Genomic DNA, 25,363 nt, shown 5'->3' with positions numbered 1-25,363 from the left:
CCCTCTAGTTCTATCCATGTAGCTGCAAATGGCAAGATTTCATCTCTTTTAATTGCTGAGTAATACTCCATTGTGTGTGTATATATATACCACATCTTTATCCATTCATCCATCGATGGACATTTACACTCTTTCCATACCTTGGCTATTGTCAATAGTGCTGCTATAAACATTGGGGTGCATGTACCCCTTTGAAACAGCATACCTGTATCCCTTGGATAAATACCTAATAATGCAATTGCTGGGTCATAGGGTAGTTCTATTTTTAATTTTTTGAGGAACCTCCATACTGTTTTCGATAGTGACTGCAACAGTTTGCATTCTCACCAGCAATGCAAAAGAGATCCTCTTTCTCCGCATCCTCAACAACATCTGTTGTTGCCTGAGTTGTTCATGTTAGCCATTCTGACAGGTGTAAGGTGGTATCTCATTGTGGTTTTGATTTGTATTTCCCTGATGATGAGTGATGTTGAGCATTTTTTCATGTGTCAGTTGGCCATCTGGTTGTCTCTTTGCAGAAGTGTCTATTCATGTCTTTTGCCCATTTCTTCACTGGATTATTTGATAAGATCTTTATAGATTTTGGATACTAACCCTTTATCTGATATGTCATTTGCAAATGTCTTCTCCCATTCCGTCTGTTGCCTTTTAGTTTTGCTGATTGTTTCCTTTGCTATACAGAAGCTTTTTATTTTGATGATGTCCCAATGGTTCATTGTTGCTTTTGTTTCCCTTGCCTCCAGAGATGTGCTGAGTAAGAAGTTGCTGCAACTGAGGTCAAAGAGGTTTTTGTCTGCTTTCTCCTCTAGGATTTTGATGGCGTCCTGTCTTACATATAGGTCTTTTATCCATTTTGAGTTTATTTTTGTGTACAGTATAAGAAAGTGGTCCAGGTTCATTTTTCTGCATGTTGCTGTCCAGTTTTCCCAGCATCATTTGCTGATTGGATATTCTTTCCTGCTTTGTCAAAGATTAGTTGGTCATACAATTGTGGGTCCATTTCTGGGTTTTCTATTTTGTTCCATTGATCTGAGTGTCTGTTTTTGTGCCAATACCATACCGTCTTGATGATTACAGCTATGTAATGCATCTTGAAGTCCAGGATTTTGATGCCTGTGGCTTTGGTTTTCTTTTTCAAGATTGTTTTGGCTATTTGGGGTCTTTTCTGGTTGCATATAAATTTTAGGACTGTTTGTTCTACCTCTGTGAAGAATGCTGGTGTTATTTTTATAGGGATTACGAGAAGTTTTTAATTTTAATAAAATCTAGCTTATCAATTATTTCTTTAATAGATCATGCCTCTGGTGTTGCATCTAAAACATCATCACATATTCAGGATCAGCCGGGTTTTCTCCTACGTTATCTTCTAGGAGTTTTATAGTTTTGTGTTTTACATTTAACTCTATAATCCATTTTGAGTTAATTTTGCGAAACCTATAAGATCTGTGTCTAGATCTTTTTATTACTATTTTGCATGTTACGTTGCAATATTCCATTGGCTATTTTGGGCCTTTTGTCTCTGCATATAAACATTGGGACCAGTTTGTTGATGTCCACAAAATAACTTGCTGGCATATTGATTGGGATTGTATTGGATCTCTAGATCAAGCTGGGAAGAATTGACAACTTGGCAACATTGAGTCTTCCCATCTATGAACATGGAATACTTTTTCATTTCTTTAATTCTTTGATTTCTTTTATAAGAATTTTATAGTTTTCCTCATACATATCTTTTTTTTTTAATGTTTATTCATTTTTGAGGGAGAGAGAGAGAGAGAACGAGCAGGGGAGGGGCAGAGAGAGAGGTAGACACAGAATCCAAAGCAGGCTCCAGGCTCTGGGCTGTCAGCACAGAGCCCGACTCGGGGCCAGAACCCATGGACCTTGAGATCTTGACCTGAGCTGAAGTCGGACGCTTAACTGACTGAGCCACTCAGGCGCCCCTCCTCATACATATCTTGTATATATTTTGTTACTTTATACCTAAGTATTTCATTTTGGGGATGTCAATGAAATGGTTTTGTGTTTTTAATTTCAAATTCCAGTTATTCATTGCTGGTATATAGGTAAGTGGTTGACTTTTGTATATTAGCCTTGTATCCTGCAATCGTGCTATAATTATTTATTCGTTCCAGGAGGTTTTATTAGTGATATTTTTATTCTCTGTATAGATAGTCATGCCATCTGCAAACAAATACAGTTGCATTTCCTCTTTCCCAGTCTGTATAACTTTTATTTCTTTTTTATTTTTTTGGAACATTAACTAAAACTTCCAGTACAATACTGAAAAGGAATAGTGAAAGGGGACATCATTGCCTTGTACTTGATTTTACTGAGAGAGCTTTCTCACTATGAAATATGGTGTTGCTATAGATTTTTTGTAGATGTTCTTTATCGAGCTGAAAATGTTGCTCTCTATTCCTAGTTTGCAGAAAGTCTTTATCATGAATGAGTGTTGAATTTTGTCAAATGCCTTTTCTTTATGTAGTGATAAAATCAAGGAATTTTTTTTCTATTTTAGCCTAGTGATATGATGGATTACATTAATTGATTTTGGAATGTTGAACCAGTCTTATATACCTGAAATAAATCAAACTTGGGCAAGGCTACAGCTGTTTTTATATATTGCTGAATTTGGCTTCCTAATGTTTTTATCGAGGATTTTTGCAACTATTTTATGAGAGATATAGGCCTGTAGTTTTCTTATAATGTCTTCCTCTGGCTTTGGTATTAGGGTAATGCTGCCCTCATAGAATGAATTAGGAAGTATTCTCTCTGCTTATATCTTCTGGAAGACATTGTAGAGAATTGGTATGATTTCTTCCTTAAATGTTTTGCAGAATTCACCACTGAACCCATCTGGACTTGATGATTTTTATTTGGAAGGTTATTAATTTTTTTATTCAATTTCTTTAATAGATACAGGCCTATTCCGATTGTCCATTTCTTTTTGTGAGTTTTTGCAAATTGTGTCTCTCAAGGAATTAGTGTTTTTCATCTACGTTATCAACTTTGTAGGTATAAAGTTCTTCATAGTATTTCTTTATTATCCTTTTAATGCTCATAGGATATGTATTAATGTCCCCTCTTTCATTCCTCATATTAATAATTGGTGTACTCTTTCTCTCTTGCTCTCTCTCCCTCTCTCTCTCTCTCTCTCTCTCTTTTTTTCCTAGTTAGCTTGGCTAGAGGCATGTCAATTTTATTGCTCTTTCTAAAGATTTAGCTTTTGATGTCACTGATTTTTCTGTATTGATTTCCTGTTTTCAATTTCTTTTTTTATTTTTCCTCTAATTCTTATTTTATTTCTTTTGCTTACTTTGGATCTAATTTGCTCATCTTTTTTCTAGTTTCCTAACATGGAAGCTTCAATGATTGGTTTTAGATCTTTCTTCTTTCCTAATTTATGCATTTAATTCTATACATTTCCCTTTAAAAACTGTTTCCACTGCATCCCCCAAATTTTCTGAAGTTGTATTTTCATTTTTTAAATTTTTTTTTTTATTTGAGAGAGAGAGAGAGAGAGAGCGCGCACGTGAACAGGGGAGAGGGTAAGAGAAAGAATCCCAAGCAGGCTCCATGCTGAGCACAGAGCCTGACAAGGGAGCTTGATCCCATGACCCTGGGATTATGACCCAAGCGGAAATCTAGAGTCAGATGCTCAACTAACTGAGCCACCCAGGTGCCCTGCATTTTTATTTAGTTCAAAGTATTTTTATATTTTTCTTAATATTTCTTCCTTGACCCATATACCATTTAGAAGTGTGTTCCTTAACCACATGTTTTGGGATTTTCTAACGCTTTGTTACTGATTTTTGGTTTAATTTTATTATAGCCCACAGGTAGCATTGTGTGGTTTCTATTCTTTAAAATTGGTTGAGGTGTGTTTTATGGCTCAGAATGTGATTTATTTTAGAGAATATTATAACATATGAGCTTGAGAAAAGTGTGCATTCTGCTCTCGTTGGATGAAGTGGTATAGAGATATCAATTAATCCAGTTGATTGATGGTTCTTTATATATTTTTTTTAGTTTTTTTTTTTAACATTTATTTATTATTGAGAGACACACAGAGCGTGAGCAGGGGAGGGGCAGAGAGAGGGGAGACACAGAATCCGAAGCAGGCTCCAGGCTCTGAGCTGTCAGTACAGAGCCCGACGCAGGGCTCGAATCTGTGAACCACGAGATCATGACCTGAGCCGAAGTCGGTCGCTTCACCAACTGAGCCACCCAGGCGCCCGATGGTTCTTTATATTTTTGCAGCCTCCTTTTCCTCTGTTTCCCTAAACGGACTTCACAGTATAATTAAATGGTATAATTTCATCTCCCAAAATATGTTTCACATTTTCTCCCATCTATGTTTTATTAGGTGTTTCCATTGCTTAGAATGTACCTCCCTTCCACCCCAATTAATAATAATAAGAGATTCAATTCAATTTATTTTTTTAATGTTTATTTTTTAGAGGGGTGGGCGGAGAAAGGGAGACAGGATCCAAAGCAGACTCTGTGTTAATAGCAGAGAGCCTGATGTGGGGCTTAAACTTGCAAACCACAAGATTATGACCTGAGCCGAAATTGGACACTTAACCAACTGAGACACCCAGGCACCCCAACAATTCTAAATTTAAATGTATCTAATAACATTTTTCAAAATATGTAGAGCAAAACTTTATCAGAACTACAAGGATAAATATTCAAATCCACAGTAAAAAAGAGAGATTTTAACACAATTCTCACTAGCTGATAGAATAAGGAGATAAGAAATCTGTAAGGATACAGAGGATTTAAATAACATGATAGCAAACCTGACTTTTCCAATACACACGGAATATCTACAAAGACTGGAATCTCAAGAAGACAGTTGAGAATAGAAAATTAAATCAAAAAATTTAAAATAAAGGAAATATTAAGAGCAGGAATTCAGGCATCTGTCATATATTCTTATATGTATGTTGTTATTGTTTTATTTTGTTTTGTTTTTTACAACCCTTTAGAAATATAAACATCATTCTTAGATCACTGGCCCAAACAAAAATAGGCCATAGGTTAGACGTGGCCTGAGAGCTGTGGTTTGCTGACTCCTGCTTTAGATCATACAGATATTAAAATGATCATAAGGGGAAATTACAAAAAAATTTTTTTAATTTTTTTAACATTCATTTTTGAGGGACAGAGAGAGACAAAGAGCAAATTGGGGAGGGACAGAGAGAGAGGGAGACACAGAATCTGAAGCAGGCAGTCTCCAGGCTCTGAGCTGTCAGCACAGAGTCCACCACAGAGCTTGAACTCATGAACCAGGAGATCATGACCTGAGCCGAAGTCGAATGCTTAACGGACTGAGCCACCCAGGCACCCCTGAAAAACTTTATACCAATAAACTTAAATTTTTAAATGGCATAGGTAGAAACACATTACTAAAACTAACAAGAATAGAAAATCTAGATTGTTTTATAACTATTAAAGTAACTGCATTCTTAATTTAATCCTTTCCCACAGAGAAAAACAACAGGCACAGATGGCTTTCCTGGTGAATTCTACCAAACATTTAAACAGACTTTTCTAGAGAACAGTAAATGAGGGATTATTTATTTCCCATCATTTTTGAGGGAGCACATAGCCTTGATATTAAAACATGACAAAAAACATTATCAGAAAGAATTTTCAAGGCGGTATCACCTAGAACATGGATTGAAAAATCCTAAATAAAATATCAGCAAGTTGAATTTACCAAAATATAGGTAGGACCTGGTCCCTGGAAAGATCAAAGCATGATTAGAGAGTTAGAACATTCCAGGGTGGGGGAATTAGACTGGAGATCCAGCCAGTCATCAATGGCCAGTGATTTAATCAACTGTGCCTATTTAATGAAACTCCACAAAAACCCTAAAAAACAAAGTTTGGAGGTTTTCCAGGGTGGTGGACACATGAAAGTGCTGCACCTCTTCATCTGTGTCCTTTGCATTAAAGTGTTTCCCTGGGTTCTGTGAGCCACTCTAACAAATTATCAAGCCTGAGCAGGGAGCTGTGGGAGCCCCCAATCTATAGCCAAGTCAGACAGAAGTGTGAATAACCCGGGAGCCACTACTGGAAATTGGCGTCTGAAGTGGGGGCAGTCTTGTGCATCTGAGCCCTTAAGCTGTAAGGTCTGAACTGACTCCAGGTAGTTAGAGTCAGAATTGAATTAAATTGTACAATGTCCAGTTGTTGTCCACAGAGAATTAGAGAATTTCTTCTTGTGGAAAACCCATACATTTGGTACCAGAAATGCTGTGAATAGAGAAAGAGCTTCCCTTGAACCAGAGACCCATCAATATGACTAAAATTTACAAGATTGATAATACTAATCATTAAGTCAAGTATAGAGCAGCAAGAATGCTCTTTCCCTGCTGTTTGGCAAGAAAATTAATACAACCCTTTAGAAAAGAGTTTGATGCTATCTGCAGAGTAAAATACAAGCACATGCTCTGATGTGGTACCTCCAGTTCTAGGACCAGATAGAACAGCAATGTGTGCACATATGAGCCAGCAGGCAGGTAGAAGAGAGTTCTTCACAGTATCATTTGTTTTTGCCTCAAACTGGAAATCCCCACATGTACATTAAGAGTAAAATGGGTAAATAATCTGTAGGTATATTTATAAAATGGAAGATTATGAAAGAGGAAAATGAACAAAATAAAGCTACAATCAAATCAAATCCTGGATAAATTTCACAAGTACATTAGCAAAAGGAGCCAGTCATGGGAGTACTCATACTGTAGGACTTCATTTACTGTACAATTCAAAACAGAAAACCATGGAGTTTGGAGATACACTGAAACTATAAAGTAAGCAAGGAAGCAATTACCATTCTAGGCAAGGGGAGATAGAGGAGATAGGACAGGGGCTTTGGAAGTACTACCAAGATTTTATTTCTTGATCTGGGTAGTGGTTACATTAGAGTTGGCTTTAGGATAAATTATTAGGCCACACATTTTTGTTTTATACATTTTTGTATATGTTTTATTTTTTTTCAAGTTGTATCTCTATTAATTTAGTAGTAATAGGGGTTTGGGTGGTTCTTTTTGTTTTCAATTGAGATATAACTGACATATAATATTGTATTAATTTTAGGTCTATATAACGTAGTGTTTTGATGTATATTTATATCATGAGATGAGTACCACCATAAGATTAGCTAACATCCATTACCACACATAGTTATAAGTTTTTTCTTGTGATGAGAACTTTTAAGATCTACACTCTTAGCAAGCTTTTTTAAAATTAATCTCTATGCCCAATGTGGGGCTTGAACTCATGACCCCAACATCAAGAGTGACATGCTCTACTGAATCAGCCAGCCAGGCACCCCATTAGCAACCTTTAAATATACAATACAGTATTATTCACTATAGTCACCATACTGTACATGGCATCCTACGAATTGTTTATCTGATAACTAGAAGTTTTATCTTTTGACTTCCTTCACTCATTTTGCCTACCTCCCCACACACACTACCCTCAATTATGGCAATCACCAATCTATTCTCTGAAGCTATGAGTTGAGTTTTTTTGTTGTTGTTTCCTTAGGTTCCACATATAAGTGAGATCATATGGCATTTGTCTCTCTGTGTCTGACTTATCTCATTTAGCATAATGCCTTCAGGATCCATCCATGCTGTTGTAAATGGCAAGGTTTCCTCATATATGTTTTAAATTCCAAAATTGAAAAGCCTAAAGAAACTTTCCACATGAACCAGTTGGTGATGTCCAATGACACTGACACTTACAGCCAATGGCCTGTTAAATTTAGCCCTGGCCTTTGAAGTGTGCCTGGAATAATCTTATATTAGAGCCCACACAGCAATCCTCACTGAAGCGATCATCTCACTGATTTAAATGAAGGACTTAAGAGTTATTCTTCTTATTATTGTGCATCGCAAAGTTTGTCAGAAGAGAAGGAACAGCATCCATTTCAGACCATGAGTAGTTTTAACCAAACTGTCCTAGTAGAAAAAGAATTCTCTTCTGCTGTACCATCTATGAACCTTCTAGGACGTCTGTTGGAGTGTGCTCTGCCTTCTGTAGGAGAACTGTCAGTGTGTGCAGACACACTTAAAACTGATGAGAGGGCCAGCAGCAAAGATCCTCACCCCTGGGGCCCCCATCACAGTAGGGAGCGATGGAGCTGAGTGAATTATCTCCACAGAGCAGCCCACTCTCCTCGATAAGCATTTAATGTATTGGCTTTGACAACCCTTGCCTCCCTTGTCGTTCCAATTATGTTATTAAAATTAAAGTAGACATGCTTAAAGCTCAAGTGTTTTGGTAGAAGTTCTTTAAAGGGTCAGAAATCTGTGCCCTAAATTCTTAGCAAGATGCTTTCCCAGTTGTTTTTCCTTAAAGAGAAAAAAGTCTGAAGGGTCACACCTATATTCTTGGAGATTCTTTCCTTTCCTCAATTTGCATTCTACCAGAGTAAAGTTTAATCTCTCAACATTAAAAACAAAAATCTCGGGGTGCCTGGGTGGCTCAGTCAGTTGAGCGTTTGGCTTCAGCTCAGGTCATGATCTAACGGTTTGTGGGTTTGAGCCCCGTGTCAGGCTCTGTGCTGACAGCTCGAAGCCTGGAGCCTGCTTTGGGCTCTGTGTCTCCCTCTCTCTTTTTCCTCCCCCACTCGTGCTCTGTCTCTCAAAAATAAATAAACATTAAAAAAATGTTTTAACCTCGATTTGATATGAGAAAATAAAAATTATATTTAAAAATCCTCTCCAGTGGTCTTCACCCTCCCCCAACCAAACCTCAACCTTCCTTGACAAAAATCTCAAAACTAGTCCCTGTAGACATACATGGAGCAGAAGAAATCAAATGGGAATTGTTCAGTACCATTGAGCTAAAAATCACTTATTTTATGAAGAAAAGACAACCACCTTTCTTGTGCTAAAGCACACCAACTCCTTGGATAAAGTTCAGTGGTCAAGGCTGGGGCAAAAAGAACATGTTTCTGATGGCAGATAAAACAGAATTTTAAAACTCCAGGTTAAATACTAGAGAAATATCTTAATGAAGATATTTTTCAGACTAGAGCAGCCTCCAGGGAAATGTTTTGAAGCGACATCGTTTGAGACGTTTAAATTGTAGTGGTTAAAATTCTCAAACCCACCACGAAGAAACACTCTTTGTAGAACTCATGGGAAAATTAGTGGGATTTATAACAGGCCTTTTCTGTGAGGAAGTAAGCCTAGGAGGCTGACCTGCTGTTGAATAAATGTTATTTTAAATGGAGCGTGGCTGTATTATAACTTAGTTCCTTCTTCTTCAGAGAAGAGTGTGAATGGGTAGGTTAGCCAAAAATTAAACAGTTTTTTTTTTCTACGTGGTAAATTTCTTTCACAAAGCCTATCTAATTATGTGAGTTTCTCCTCAAGAACCACATGCTTCAATACTCATTTTCTTTTAACTACTTTTTTAACTGTTCTCTACTCCCAGGATTTCCAACCTTTTTCTCTAACAAATCAGCATGTAACAGAGAAGAAAAGTTCTGAAGTAACACAGTTTTCAATTTCTAATGCTTAAATTTAATTCTACCTTTTCCAAGTAAAATGAATTTCATGCTGACCCACCATGCCAAGGCTCTCCCACTGCAGGGCTGACCCAGGGCAGCCCTAATTATGCATAAAAAGTTCCACAACAAGGACATCACTTGTTTGGAATCAGCCCTTATGAGTTAAAACAAACAAACAAACAAACAAACAAAAACCTGTCTTCTAGAGAGTCTTCATTTAAAAGTACAATTGCCGTATTCTGTAACCTTATTGATTTTTCTTCATTGTTGAGATGAAGAATGTAAACAGAATTGCATATTTACCCATTCCATTTTCTGATACCTTTGCTCCACACTTCTGTCCCTTGTGAATAAGAGGCTGCTATTTCCAGAGTGGTCCATGGAGATGGCTGATGAATGAGCAGACAAAATTCTGATTAATGCTTCATAATTAGGAGTCACCTCTACTTCAAGAGCTTTTTATACATCCACAGTTTTGACCCCACTACCTTCTTTTTCCCTTGGTAGTTGCTGAAGTTTGACAGTCACTGTGTTTGTTACCTGTAACATATGGCTAATTGAATCCGAGTTGGGGAAAGAATGACCAGATTCCTAATTATGATCCACACCACAGATCTGAAGCCTGAATAAATGGGAAACAAGGAAAAGGCTGCTGACCCAGAAAACATACTATTATACAATGACTGCAGCAGGATGCAAGTATTTTCAGAAATGCCTGAATATCATTTCTTCATTGTTTACTCTTTCTTTTAATCATAGAAGGCACATATATATTAGACAGAGATTTGCTTTTTATCTGTGTGATTTTTGCAAGCCTGGACACTGGACACCTGATACTCAGCCTCTTGAAATTCACATCATCTTTCACTGGGACACTTTCCATTTCTAATAAGGCAAATGCTGGATTTCATCTTGTTGATTTTTCTCCATCCTCACCACTGTAGTATGAAGTTACATGTATATGTTTTAAAATGTGTGCTTCAGTTTTGAGTGGATTTTTCTACAGCAGTTAATTTAATGATAACATACCTCCTTTGACTTGCCTCCCCTGGGGGAAAGTGGAAGGCAGTAAGTGAAACACACCAAGAATATTCACTCATCAAATATTTTTGCTGAACATTTGAGTAACAGTGCAAGCATAGTCCTAGGTGTCAAAAGGATATACAGATGATAAGACACTGTTTTGCAAGTATCTTTCTAATGCTTATAAAGGTAAGCAAGATGAACAATAGAAGTATAATGTGAGATAGGCTGTGGTATAATACATAAGAAAATACTATTTGATTAATGCCTTTCACTAGATTATAAATGCTACGAATGAAACCTAGCACAGTGGCACCAGTAGCTGTTCAGTAAGTATTAATTATAAATTAATGAAAGAGAATGCATATGATATGCAGTTATGTGGGATTTAGAGAGAAGTCACATCTGATTGTGAGATTCTAGAGAGGCTTTTATACGAATATAAATTTTTGCGTTACATCTTAAATGAATGGGTAAGGTTATAGTGGGTACGATGGGGGTCACTCTTCTAAGATGGCTCAAGCATAAGCAAAAAAACAAAAAAGGAAGATACAGAATATGTTTGGGTGGCACAATTGATCTAGTTTGAGAAAGTCATATATAATACTTGACATTTTGCAACATGTCGTGAATTTTATAAAGATACCTGAAAAAGAGTCATGTGAGATAGGCCTAGAAAAGTATATTGGGAACAGATCGTGGATAACCTGGATTACAAGCTAATGATTGTGACAAAAACCAGTGATCCATCAATGTCCATGGGCTAATTCAAATCTAAACTATTTATTCATGACAGGAAATGTCCTCTTTTCTGAAATCTCTTAAGAACTCATGCACTGGCATTAACATACTACAGTGGAAAATATAAAGTATGAGTTTTCCCTGGAATTCATTTTAAGGAGCAACCTGGAAGGATGCTGAGAATAAACATACATGTTAAAAAACTTCATTCCCAGGGCTCCTGGGTGGCTCAGTTGGTTAAGGGTCCAACTTTGTCTCAGGTCATAATCTTGTGAGTTCGAGCCCCTCATTGGGCTCTGTACTGAGAGCTCAGAGCCTGGAGCCTGCTTCCGATTCTGTGTCTCCCTCTCTCTTTGCCTCTCTCCTGCTTGCGCTCTGTCGCTCTCAGTCTCTCAAAAATAAATAAATGTTAAAAAATGAAAAATTAAACTTTATTCCCTCTACCTTTTTCTTTTTGGCAGCTTGCCAGCTGTAACTAAAAATAATTCAGAAATTTAATTTAAAGAATGATATCAATAGCTTTTATCTGTTAACAATCATTTTTATTCTAATACATGAAATAGCTCATGTACACGCTTAGTAGTGATGAGAATGCAAACAGTTTCTCTGGAATTTCCTGGCAAAGACTACCAAGTATTTACATCAACAGGTGTTCTTCAGTATATTAACCTCTTAAAAAACGTAATTTTTGCATATGAAACATGGCCAACTGGAGACTTCTAACAATAAAGTATACATTTTCATCTTTCCTTGCTGACATAGTTATGCAAAAAAATTTCTGGCCAAGGATGGAAGCAAAAGAATTTTGTGTGACCTCTGATGTAACTTTCTTCATCCCATTCTCCAGCTAGCTGTCTGGAAGGTGGACTTGATGGCTGAAACTTGACCAGCTATCTTGGGTCAGAAGGTGGCCTAAAAACAGGGATGAAGCTAGAGAGAAAGCACTGGGTGCCTGAAGATGATGAAGGTCCCGTGCCACTTTAGATTGTTTTCCTGTAGACTTCATTTATATGTACTAAGTAAAATTCCATGTGGTTTAAGCTACTCTTATTTAGGGGTTTTTATCACTTTGAGTTGAATTAGAACTTAAGTAATTTAAAATTTAAGGAATAATAGAAAATAATATATAAAACATCTTAGATTAGATTGTTGCTAAGGAAATACTCCTCTCCTTTCCATTGGAGGAATATATTTCCATACCCATTGATGTGGGATTTGACCATATGACTTGCTTTGACCAATGAGATGTCAGCATACATGACTTGCACAAAGACTTGAAGTGTGCCTGTGTGGCTGGACTTACCCTCTTGCCCTCCTTCCAGTTGCCATGAGAAGAACTTCCAGTGTAGCCATTACCCCTGTAACCCAAGCTCTAAAATGAATACTCATGGGAGAGACCTAAGCCCGGCCCTCAGTCAGACTTGGGGCAGCTGAACTCCAGCTGACACACAAATGGACAAACAAGAAATAGATGCTTGTTGTTTTATGCCACTAGAATTTGTGGTTGTTTGTTATCCAGCATTAGTTGACTAATGAATATCTTCTGCAGATTCTGTTCAAATTTGTCAAGATTGTATTCATTGAGAACTGCAGACTATGGTTTTTAACCACCCCAAAATCAACCTTTTAGTACCAGTAAAGTGACTTAAAGATATGAACCCTTAATTCATATTTTCACTATACTATGCCCATGTAGTTAAGGTCAGAATTGAGTTATGTGGAAGGGTAATCCTTTCTATGTCTGTTGGCTTTTACTACTGCGAGTTTCAAGTAGAACTCATAGACCCAGTTTGTCTGGAAATGTGGCAATAAAGTTACCAACTGCCTTTGCTGTGACCACCAGAGCTTTTGAAGATTTCCTCTTGTATTTATGAACTTAGAAACAGGAGTCTGTCTCCTCACACCATTTATTCCTGATTTCCCTCATTCTTAGCAAGTGACATGACAATCATTCTTGTTGAGAATATTAACAGCTACTTTACTACAGATAATGGCAATAAAAGAGGTGCAAATTATTGCAAGATAGGTAATCCTTCTCAAGAGAGCTTTCTTAGTTTTATTATTCTGTCTGTAAAACTTTCCAGCCCCTAGAATCCTATGTTGTCCTTCTTCTCTTTGGAAGCTATTTGCTTAGATGTCTGAGGCACCTGTCTTCTCCTGATCTTCCTAAATAAAGCTCTTATTTGTTCAGCTCTCCTGGTTTTCCCCTCTACCACCACTGCACAGATATGAACATATATTTTTCCTCTACGATACTGCTTTACCAACAGTGGCTCCAGACACATGGCTATGTTCCCCAGAGGGCTAACAGTTTTCCATCAGCCCCTCTGTGAGCTCACATTTTGAGACCTGTGCACCCAGCCTCTCATTGCCCACACGACAGATTGGTTAGTGACTCTCTATCAACTCTTCTCCTTAATTATTTTTTTAATGTTTATTTGTTTTTGAGAGAGAGAGAATACGAGCAGGGGAGGGTCAAAGAGAGGGAGACACAGAATCCGAAGCAGGCTTCAGGCTCTGAGCTGTCAGTACAGAGCCCAATGAGGGACTCAAACTCAGGAACCGTAAGATTGTGACCTAAGCCAAAGTTGGACACTTAACTAACTGAACTACCCAGGCGTCCCCTCTATCAAATCTTCTCATTTCCTCCTTCCAAACATTCACTTTCCCAAGCTCCTTCCCTTTCTTATAATAAGTATCTTGTTCCAGTACTATTTATAATGGCTGTAATTTCCTGACTGAACTTACTTGTTTTTATGGCTTTTTTTCCCACCATTTCCTGTTCCACTACTCACTACTGCCAATCAAATAGGTAGGCCTTTCTGAGCTTCTGTACATATGAAGGCATATAACAGCAAAGAGGGGAGTTTCCTTGGATTTTGTATTTCAGTGGCCTATGCACACACTTCTTTAAGTGCCATGGTGAATTTACAAGACTGTTGTGGCTTTCTTAAATTTTGAGCTGTCAGTGCACATGCTGCTACTATTAACTTCTTGTTTGAACCTAACTATTTAAAAAATGGAACCATGGGGTGCCTGGGTGGCTCAGCCAATTAAGCATCCAACTTCGGCTCAGGTCATGACTCATGGTTCATGAGTTCAAGCCCCACATCAAGCTCTCTGCAGTCAGCACAGAGCTTTGGGTCCTCTGTCTCCCTCTCTCTCTCTGCCTCTCTCTCTGTCTCTCAATAAATAAATAAACTTTTTAAAAATTAATTAATTACAAAAATAAAAAATGGGGCCACTAGGATTTTAGTGTTTTATTTGTTTGCTTGTTATTCATTTGTTTACTTAGACCTAAAGATGCCATGAAAAAAAATTGACACACTTAAGACACCATGAACATAGAAAGGTAAGGACTAGTAAGGACTCATGACATAAGAACAATTTAGGAAAAAACATAAAGCAAGAGCAAGGCTTCCCTACCCCCCAAAGATAAGGCCTCTGACTATCACATGGGGAGATGGGGGTAATTAGGACCCAGAGCTTTTTTCCTACAACCAAGCTCCAATGAGACAGAATAACTCCCAGATAAGTCTTTGGGATCTTAGAGCAAAGGAGACTGGAGCCCAACTCTAGGAACAGGCCCCTAAGAGTTGACAAGGGAAGATCTTAGCCTCACAGAGCTTTACAAATTCTAGCATGACATGGGAGCAGTAGTATGATTCTCAAGGCCCTAGAACAGTGTGGATGTAGCTGAGAGCCCTGTCTGACCTAAAGACCTCATTCAGGCAGAAATGAAGAATGTTCAGGCTGAGCTGTATGGACAGGAGAGGGCAATGGTGCCTTGAAGATGCATGTGTGATCAAATGTCCTCTTCAGCCCTGAGGGTTTAGACCCAAGTGAGCCCTCTAGGGCTTAAATGCAACCCAAGGAGAAGGGAAGTAGAGATATTGGAAAACCAACCACATGAACCACAGTGAGGTTTCTACCATGCTGGAGGCATGGGTGTGCAAACAGAAATTAAATGGAGTTATTGAAAAATGAAGGTACATTTCTTACATACTTTGATCTGTGACCTGAGATTTAGAACACCTATATAAGCATGTAAAATGGAAGTCATTTAACCACTATTCAGGAAGGTGCTGTTATTAAGAAACTCTGCTTTCTTTTTTAAGAAAAACCTCCTGTCTAAACACCAGGAAGAATTTTTTTGATATCCCTGATGAAAAGAGATTGTGGCTCAAGTAAAAATCCACTCAAAATCCATCATACCCACTGTGACATATTTTATAAATATTAGAACTAAAAAGAAACACTGAGAGTATTTGTCTAGTGCTTTTCAAACATTTTTAAATTCAGAAATTATTTCCTAGATCACATATTCCTAGTAGAATATTATTAGATACCCCCAAGAGATAAAAGTGGCATTATACTAGCAAAAGTTTACTCTTTTTTTAAAAGTTTTTTTCTTTAATCTATTTTGTGAGAGGGAGAGAGAGAGAGACAGAGAGAGACAGAAAGAGAGGGAGAGAAAGAGAATCCCAGGCAGGCTCCACACTGTCAACACAGAGCCTGACACAGGGCTCAAACCCATGAACCATGAGATCATGACCTGAGCCAAAGTCAGTCGCTTAACAGACAGCCACCCAGGCACCCTACAAAAGTTAATTCTTAGCTCAAATTTATAATATGTATTTTAAAAACAGCCAATTAAAACAGTAAAGCTGTTTTGCAAATGCAAAGGTATTAAAAATTGGAGGTTACTGCCTTTAATTGTGGTCTTATATCAGACATGATGCTCAATTCGTTTCTGTATTTTGTCTTCTCTATTTCCATTGCTTGATTCACAAGATAAATTATCGAAGTGGTAACAACTTTAATAGCTTATCTTGTCATCTCAGATTATTAGTCAATGTTCTGAGTATCTATTGCAATACAATAAACTATCTTAAAACTTAGTGGCTTAAAAAAAGTCACATCAATTTCTGTAAGTCCAGAATTCAGGCAGAACATGGATGCTTGATTCTGCTCCATGTGGCATTAAATGTAGTCATTCTTCACCGGTACTCAGCTGATAGAGGACCTTGTCTGGAGTAACCAAAATTACTTCACTCACAGGTCTGATTCTTTGGTGGGCACAGCTGGTAGGTAGACTTAGCTGGGCCCTTTCCCCTCTCCATGCAGACTCAGGGTCTCTCCGTGTGGTCACCCCAGCAAGGCAGTCAATCTTCTTGCATGGTAGCTCAGGGATCCAAAAGTGGGCCAAGAAGGCTAGGAAGAAGCTGCAAGCCTTCTTGTGACCTGGTTTCAGAATTTCAGAATATCCCTTCCAATATATTCTGTTGATCAAATAAGCCACTAAGACCTGCCCAAGTTCAAGAAGAGGGAGGAATAGACTCTCTCAATGGGAGAATGGTATGTTCATACAAAGAGCTGAAAGAATTGATGGTGGCCCCTTTAGAAACAGCTACCACATTCAGGAAAACCAATCAAGATATTTGAAAGAAAAGTGAAGTCTCAATGTTTAATAATATCTGCAAACATTTCTTAATTGGTAAATGTTCAATGTGGAGAGAATCAACGAATAGCTTTCTCAGGCTGTCATTGTTTGCTGGAAAAATGATTTTTAAACATATATTGTTAAATTATGACATGTTTCAGGACACCTGGGTGGTTCAGTTGGTTAAGGGTCCAATTTTGACTCAGGTCATGATCTCACGGTTCATGAGCTCGAGCCCCGCATCAGGCTCTGTGGTGACAGCTCAAAGCCTGGAGCCTGCTTCAGATTCTGTGTCTCCTTCTCTCTCTGCCCCTGTTCTCTCTCCTCTGCTTGCACTCTTGTCTCTCTCTCTCTCTCTCTCTCTCTCTCAAAAATAAATAAACATTAAAAAAAATTATGACATGTTTCAATGGTATCTTTTTTAAAACCCATACTTGAGGAAAAATTTTGTCCAATATTTCTTTTACTTCTCAAAATAATAGGATTTATGTTATTTTGTATATTGAGTCTAAATTTTGTTTCCATTTCTTTATGGACACTTTAGTCTGTAGCTCTAATTCATTGGGATCTTGAATTGCCAAACTAACATGAGCTTGTTCAAGTTCTATAACTTACTACCCATGTCATTACAAATAATCCTGAAAATCCTGCGATTTAAAATGCAAGTTTTAACAAAATTGAGATTTGTATGGCACTAACACTGTGTGCAAAGATGATAGAATCTTCTTAAGAGCCTGGGGCGCCTGGGTGGCTCAGTCGGTTAAGCGGCCGACTTCGGCTCAGGTCATGATCTCGCGGTCGGTGAGCTCGAGCCCCGTGTCGGGCTCTGTGCTGACAGCTCAGAGCCTGGAGCCTGTTTCAGATTCTGTGTCTCCCTCTCTCTGACACTCCCCTGTTCATGCTCTGTCTCTCTCTGTCTCAAAAATAAATAAATGTTAAAAAATAATTAAAAAAAAAAAAAGAGCTAGTGCTTGCCTTATACAACATATGATGACTAGGTACATTTTGGCAACAACTTTTCCATGAGTTGCTTCTTTTTTGTCCCTACCGTTGGTCTTACACAGTTATTGAAGACATTCCTACATTCATAGTATTTGAAAACTGGTTTTAACTCTTATCATTTCTTTCTGGTTCCTATGAATCATGTGTTTGACAGAGCATTAAATCTTCTTCATATATGCATGTCAGAACAAACCGTAAATTAAACAAAACTGAGAGTCACATTATTTGCAATATGATCAATTGAACTGTAAAGAATTCATATAATCTCAGCTTCCTTGCTAACACATCAAGTTCGATGGATGTATTCTTAAATCCTCTTTAGATTGTGTTATCAGATAATATTACTGATCCAATCCCATATTTGTTACTGTATTATATCAGTTATTTGTTGCTGTATAACAAACCATTCCAAAGATTAGTGGCTCAAAAAGACAATTTATCATTTTTTTTTTTTTTTACAATTCTATGAATTAACTTGTCCGTTCTGCTAGTTTTGCCTGGTTCACTCTTGTGGTTGCATAGATCAATGACTTGCCTGGGGTCAGAAAGTCACTTGTGTCTTGGGTTTTGGTGCTGTTTTTTCTCTGTGGTTTCTCGTCATTCAGTATCTAGCTAGGCTTCTTTACGTCGTGGCCAGAGCATTCTTAGAGAGAGAGGCAAGAGCTCCAAGGCAACATTCTATTAGTCTAACCAAGTCACAAGGCAAGTTCAGATTCAAAGAATGGAAAAAGAGATACCACCTCTTGATATGAGGAGCTATACAATATTGAAAGAATCTGGAATCCTTCTGCCTACATTCACAAAATTTTATTTCCAAATTTTGTTGTAACTTGTCATAGAACAGATAAGTATCTTGCAAAATCTGATTACATATATCATATTGAAAATGTAAGCATTTTTATTGCCACAAAGGTAAATCCCAATGATAAATAATGGTAAAAAAAAAAAGTGCTCTTAAGTTTTCATCTTTTTACTGATACTTTAACCTGTAGCTATAATTCATTGGGACCCTGAACTGCCAAACAAATATAAACTTGTATCATAGTGACTTTGAAGAGAATTTTCTGCATATTGCTTTCATTTTGCATAGTGCTGTCAGTTTGGTCGATAAAATCTGAAGATACATTTAGTACTTTATAGTATGACTTGTTTTGTCCTGAGCCTAATCAATACAGCACCTCTGTCGTCAAATGTGGGCCTGATCAATATTATCATTTCCATCTGCACATTTGCTTTTTAAATGCCCTGCTTTTAATCAGCAACCCATTTCTAGTTGCAGGGTGAATTATTCCACCTCACCTAAAATGTGTGTGTGTGTCTGTGTGGGTGTGTGTGTGTGTGTGTGTGTGTGTAAAAGTTAAACACAAAGCACCCAAACACGCAACAACTTTATCAAAAAGATCAAGTAACAAGCATTCAAAGTGAAAAGTAAGCATTTAAACATACTGCCAAGTGCATTGTTGAAAAGAGATGTGGAAAACAGTCACTCTGGACAATACCACTGGTGATTTCATGGTAAGTGGAAGCTGGCCAGGCACATGTGTATACCACTAGCTTGCCATTTCTTTGACAGCACCCTCTGTATTCAGTTGTATAATCTCATGAGTGAGAACCTGGGCTAAAATTTGTAGGAAATTTGAAGGGCTTTCAGTAAGACCTATATTCTTCTTAGTCAATGACACATTTATAAGGCAATCAAATATAAGCACAGGAAGTTTTATTCCAGGGTTAACACCAAAAAAGAAGTTGATGTGACAATGTATGGGTGATCTCTAATATGTTAAAATTTGGGATTTAACACCCTTAGTTTGTACCAGTTGAATTTTTAATACTCAAAAATATCTTTTGAAATTTGAGTCAAAGGTTCTCAGAATATCTGTAGCAATCTGAAAATCACTGCTTTAGTCAAAACGTATTTTATAAGTAGACAACATTACCAAAAGAAGCTAAGAAGCTTGCCCAAGGATTAAGGAGCTGGGGCAAAAACCCAGGTCATGAAGCTCCCATGTCATCCTCTTACTAGACTTGCTGTCCTTTAGCTCTGATTTTTATCTAACATTGGTTCTCCTCTCCTTTGACCTCAAATATCTAAAGAAGTTTGGAAAGAAGTTTTGTTAAGATCAAACATAACACCATAATTCACATCTCCCAGAACTAAAAACGACATTGAAAAATTACTCTTCCTATCAAGTTGTGTAGGTGTATATAAGGTAATATATCACAAAGAAGATTCATTACCATTAATATACCCCTCAGGCCAACACAAAGTAAATCCTCCTTTTAGTTCCCATTCCCTTTAAGTTCTTAAATGAATCAGGATGAAGAACTCTTGCTAACATAAATTTTCAAAGTCTATTCTGATTTCCAATTCTCACCAAATTATTTATTGATTGAATTCCTCAGATACAATCCAGTTAGATGTAATAAAGATCTACTCAGACAAATTTTCAAAAAGGATAATCTTCTACTCCCTCAAAAATATAGAATTATTACCTTCCTGAACACACCTCAAAAATCTTATGCCAAAAAGCTGGAAAAAAAAAAAAAAGAAATATCTAGAGTTGAGATTTTAGGAAACCAGGTACTGTAGCTTTTTTCAATATTTCTAGAAGGCAATTAAACAATAATTATTTTTAAAAGTCTTCTTAAAATTGTGCAGTTCTGGGGTGCCTGGGTGGCTCAGTCAGTTGTGTCTGACTTCAGCTCAGGTCATGATCTCACAGTTCATGGGTTCAAGCCCCAGTTGGGCTCTGTGCTGACAGCTAAGAGCCTGGAGCCTGCTTCAGATTCTGTATCTCCCTGTCTCTCTATCTCTCCCCTGCTCGTGCACTGACTTTCTGTCTCTCAAAAATAAATAAACATTTAAAAATTTTTTAAATAAATAAAATAAAACTGTGCAGTTCCTTTGAGCTATATTACCTCTAGCAATGTAACTTAGTGAAATAATCTCCCTGTGTATATAAATTTCCCTATAAAGATGTTAATCACAGTATGTGTTTTCATATCATCAAATTAGTAATTACCTAAATGTCCAAGAATACAAAACTGGTAAATGTACTATATTATGTCCACATATAAGCCAGTAGTCGACCGCGACTAAAGTCTTAGTAGTTGGTTTGATACAAATCTGGGTTCAAGTCATATACTACCTGTGTGAAAATGAGAAAGTTATTTAAATTTTCTAAGCCTCCACTCCCTCATATTAAAATAAACTTGCTGAGTTACTATGAGGATTAAATGAGTATTTAAGGTATATCTAGCTCTAGTACATGGCAAGTGCTCAGTAGGTCTTGGCAACAAATATTGTTGATTTAATTGAAGTGTTGGGGAGCCATTATAAAAGAATATTTAGGGGGGGTCTGGGTGGCTCAGTTGGTTAAATGGCCAACTCTTGGTCTCAGCTCAGGTCATGAGTTCACAGTTTGTGAGTTCAAGCCCCACATCAACTTCTGCGTTAACAGCGCTAAACCTGTTTGGGATTCTTTCTCCCTCTCTGCCTTTACCCCATTTGCACTCTGTCTTGCTCTCTCTCTCTCTCAAAATAAAGTTTAAAAAAATACAACAAAAAAAGAATCCTTAGGCACACTGAGATAAAGGGTTACAAAATAGTATATATACTAGGATGTCAAATTTGTGCATGCATTCATTCTTGCATTGAAAACAAACAAAAAAACCCCACACAACTAGAAGATAATCATTAAAATGTTGGGTCACCTGGGTGGCTCAGTTGGTTAAGCATCCGACTTTGGCTCAGGTCATGATCTCGCGGTTCATGGGTTCAAGCCCTGTGTTGGGCTCTGTGCTGACAGCTCAGAGCCTGGAGCCTACTTCTGATTCTGTGTCTCCCTCTCTCTCTCTGCCCCTCCTCACTCATGCTCTGTCACTGTCTCTCTCTCTCAAGAGTAAATACACATTAAAAAAAAAAACTTTTTTTAAATGTTAAAAATTACCACCTCCACATATTCAAATTCTGGGTGATTTTAATGTTCTTTAATATATAGTTCAAACTTTCTACAATAAGCATTTTTTTGTTTTATATGCAGAAAAAAACCCCACTATTTTCAAACCCTTTATATCACTTGCTACTCAAACTGAACACTGGGTTTTCTCACTTCCATTTTTATGTGAAGGGAAAGCAGACCTCAGGCTGAGTAAGTCCCTTGTTGAATGGGACAGCTCTCTCCCACCCCAAAGAGATCTTCCAACCTGAGTGCAAGGCAAGTTGCATTTCTTTTATACATTTTATTACCTATAGACAGATTCTATAGACAGACAAGTAGTTTTGGTACTCAGAAACCTGAAATTTTAATAATTTAACAAAACTGGAATTTAAATAGTTTAAATAATTTAAATAATCTCCAGGGGCATGAGACAGGATTTTGTTGTGCCCCCTCCCCTATCCTTTTTCGACTTTACTAACAAACACATGTTGCTTGTCTGCAACCATGGTGAGAAGATGGGATGTTGGAGCTGGAAAATAAACAAGATATAATTTTTACCATCAAAGCTCTCATAATTTCAGAGAAATAACATTTGTATTGTAATTTGCGATTTATAAAGCACTTTGTACATATACCCTTGTTTGAGTCTTATAGCAACATTGCAGGAAGTGGGATGGTATAACAGTGATGATGGATGCATGGTTCAAGACACAAAAGGCATACATAATTTATTCAATTACTGGTGAGCCAGGGACAAGATTCCAGATCTCCTTACTCCAAGTCTGTTATTCTTTCTTCTAAACTACTACTAAATGCATTAGTTAAGTATATATGTGTAGTATATGCATATCAGTATCTGATCTGTTTAGAACCTGATCAAAGAACCCCCTCTATCTGGTTCACATATCAGAACATAAAAATCTACTACTCTAAGTTGTTGAAGACGTTGTCTTTTGAGTTATTGTCTACTATGCCTACTACCATAGGAGCTCTTGTTTTTTTCAGAATTTAGTACCAGAGAAAGCTTTATTTTCCTAGAGGAAACTATACATTTCTTCCTATCTAATAATAAGGATTATGTAATTAATCATACTTCCCTGTTGACTGGACTTCCTAAGAAACTCAAAGCCAAATATGGACCCCGTATATGGCTAGGAATGGTAGGTACCCACTAAATATTTGGCAGATGAAACAAAGAGTCAATAATTAAATGAATGAGTGAAACAACTGTATTGACCCTGATGATTTGCATATTTGTATTATTTTCTTTAGTCTTTCTATTTCTGTTCATATATTACTATTATTTTATTATATGTATTCTTATTATAATTAGCCTCAAATCTTTTGCAGAATGAACCAGGAAGTAAATCAATAAACAAATATCTACTACACATAGCGAATATTAAGATCTCTACTCAAGAGTTCTAATGCAGAATTCAACTCTTCTTAAAAATAGGACAGTCCCTGACAGCACCTAGATATTCACTCACAATGCTCCCATAAGGCAATAAATCAGGATACAATTTGATGGGAAGAAAGACGTGGTCCTGTCATCAGAAGCAAAAGACACTAAAAGCTTATACACATTTTAAAGGCCCATTTACTCCAGCTCTCGATCTCCCAAAGCAAAGATGTGGATTTGCCCTTCAACCCCTCATACCCACATCCCTTGAGAAGTCCTTGATGTCTTTCTTCCTTCTCTTTGTTTTCCTATGTATAAACATTTTGACCTGATTTCACCTGTGTAAAAATTGTAATAGGAAGTGTCCGAGTGAAAATAAAAAATTACCTATCTGGGTCCCACATCTTCCCAGGCACCAACTATCCCCTTCACAATAACCTTCACCATGCAAGTATATATCAGATTCTGTGCAACATGGCCTTGTGACATGGTCCCTATCTACAAGGAGTGTATGAAGCACAGATCTATTTAGGAAGCATAGGGATGAGGTATTTAGGGGAGGTGACAAGAAGACATCTTGGAGGAATAGATAGCTAAGCTACTTTTGAAGAATGAGAGAAGTTAGCCAGGTTAGGGTTGAGCTGGCAGGGCCAGAGCTAAGGTGCAGATAGGAAACAGAACACCGTGGCGGGTACATACCAGTACAGTTGTATAGATTCCTAAACTATTGAAATTGCTAGTAGCTGTTCCTTGAGCTCATGAGTCTACCTTGGATACTCTGGTTGCCCAAGACTCAACGATCCCCAGGTAGGGATCAAATCACCAGTAGGGGACAAAGTATTTGAACTTGTGTTTTACTTAAATCGCTGGCTGCTCTGTGGAGGACTATTTAAGAAAATAAAACTGGAAACAGTAAGAGGGATTGGAAGTCTCTTCAGAATTTCAGATCAGAGAGGATGAAGGTTGAACTAATTAGTGATGCACACTGAGAAGTGCAAAACATTCAAGAAACCTTTAGAAATTAAAATCAGTAGAATTTGGTGAATGATCCAATGTGGAGAGCAAAAAAAAAGGAGTAGTCCTACAGGATCCCCCCGCCTTTGGTGTGAGTTACTGTAAGACTGTTAGAGTCACCACCTGAGGGAAATCATAGGTGAGGATATGGAATTTAATTTTAGACAAGTTGAGTTTGAGGTGCATATAGGACCTTCAGGTAGATGACCATCAGGAATTATAGCTCCAAGGCGTGGAGGAGTCATGAGCAGGTAGAATAGCAGAAATCAGTGTTGATATAACAGGAAAGGAGGGGATTGGCGAGTGAGAGTGAGAAGACCACTCGGTTCTGTGAGGCCACCAACATTTACTGGATGGGTAGAAAGATGGCGGTCAGTGATGGAAGTGGAGAATGGTAGAGAAATATCAGGAAAACTGAAATACAAAAAGTTCCAGGAAGAAAGGTTTCATCATCAGTGTGAAATGCCCCAGAAGATCTGGTAAGATAAAGACAGAAAAGCATCATAGGTTTTTGCATTTAAAAGGTCAGCAGTGACCTAGAAAAATAGCTTCAGGGGTGCCTAAGTAGCTCTGTCAGTTAAGTTTCTGACTTTGGCTCAGGTCTTGATCTCTCAGTCTGTGAGTTCAAGCTCCGTGTCAGGCTCTGTGCTGACAGCTCAGAACCTGGAACCTGCTTCAGATTCTGTCTCCCTCTCTCTCTCTGACCCTCCCCTGATCACGCTCTCTCTCTCTCTCTCAAAAATAAATAAATGTTAAAAAAAATTTTTTTTAAAGGAAGAAAAATAGCTTCAGAAAGTAGAATAGTGGTTACCAGGACCTGGAGGGAGGGGAAAATGAGCAGTTACTGTTCAGTGGACATAGTTTCAGTCATGCAGCATGGGAAAGTTCTAGAGATCTGCTGAACAGCGATGTGCATATAGTTAACACTGCTGTACGCTTAAAAATGTAAGAGGGTAGATTTCATGTTATGTGGGGAGTTTTTCATGTTACGTGTTTTTTACAATAAAAAAGAAAAAAACATTCATAAAATAGCTAACTAGTAAAACATACGAGCAAATATTTTTTAAAAAGAAGAAAAATAGCTTTATTTGCATTGTGGTGATGGAAGCCAGATTGAAATGCACCAAAGGAAAGTGAAAGGGAATTGAACGTGGGGACAGCAAACAGGGAGGACTTTTTGGAGAAGGGTGCGCGAGGAGTGATGAGATGAGATTGGATGACAGACAGAGGGTGGAAGGTTTGGCTGTTTCTGGACT

This window comes from Panthera pardus, unplaced genomic scaffold (assembly GCF_024362965.1).
Source record: "Panthera pardus isolate Hobbes unplaced genomic scaffold, ASM2436296v1 HiC_scaffold_6, whole genome shotgun sequence".
In the NCBI taxonomy this organism is placed as follows: Eukaryota; Metazoa; Chordata; class Mammalia; order Carnivora; family Felidae; genus Panthera; species Panthera pardus.
Note: the sequence above shows the minus strand (reverse complement) of the source record.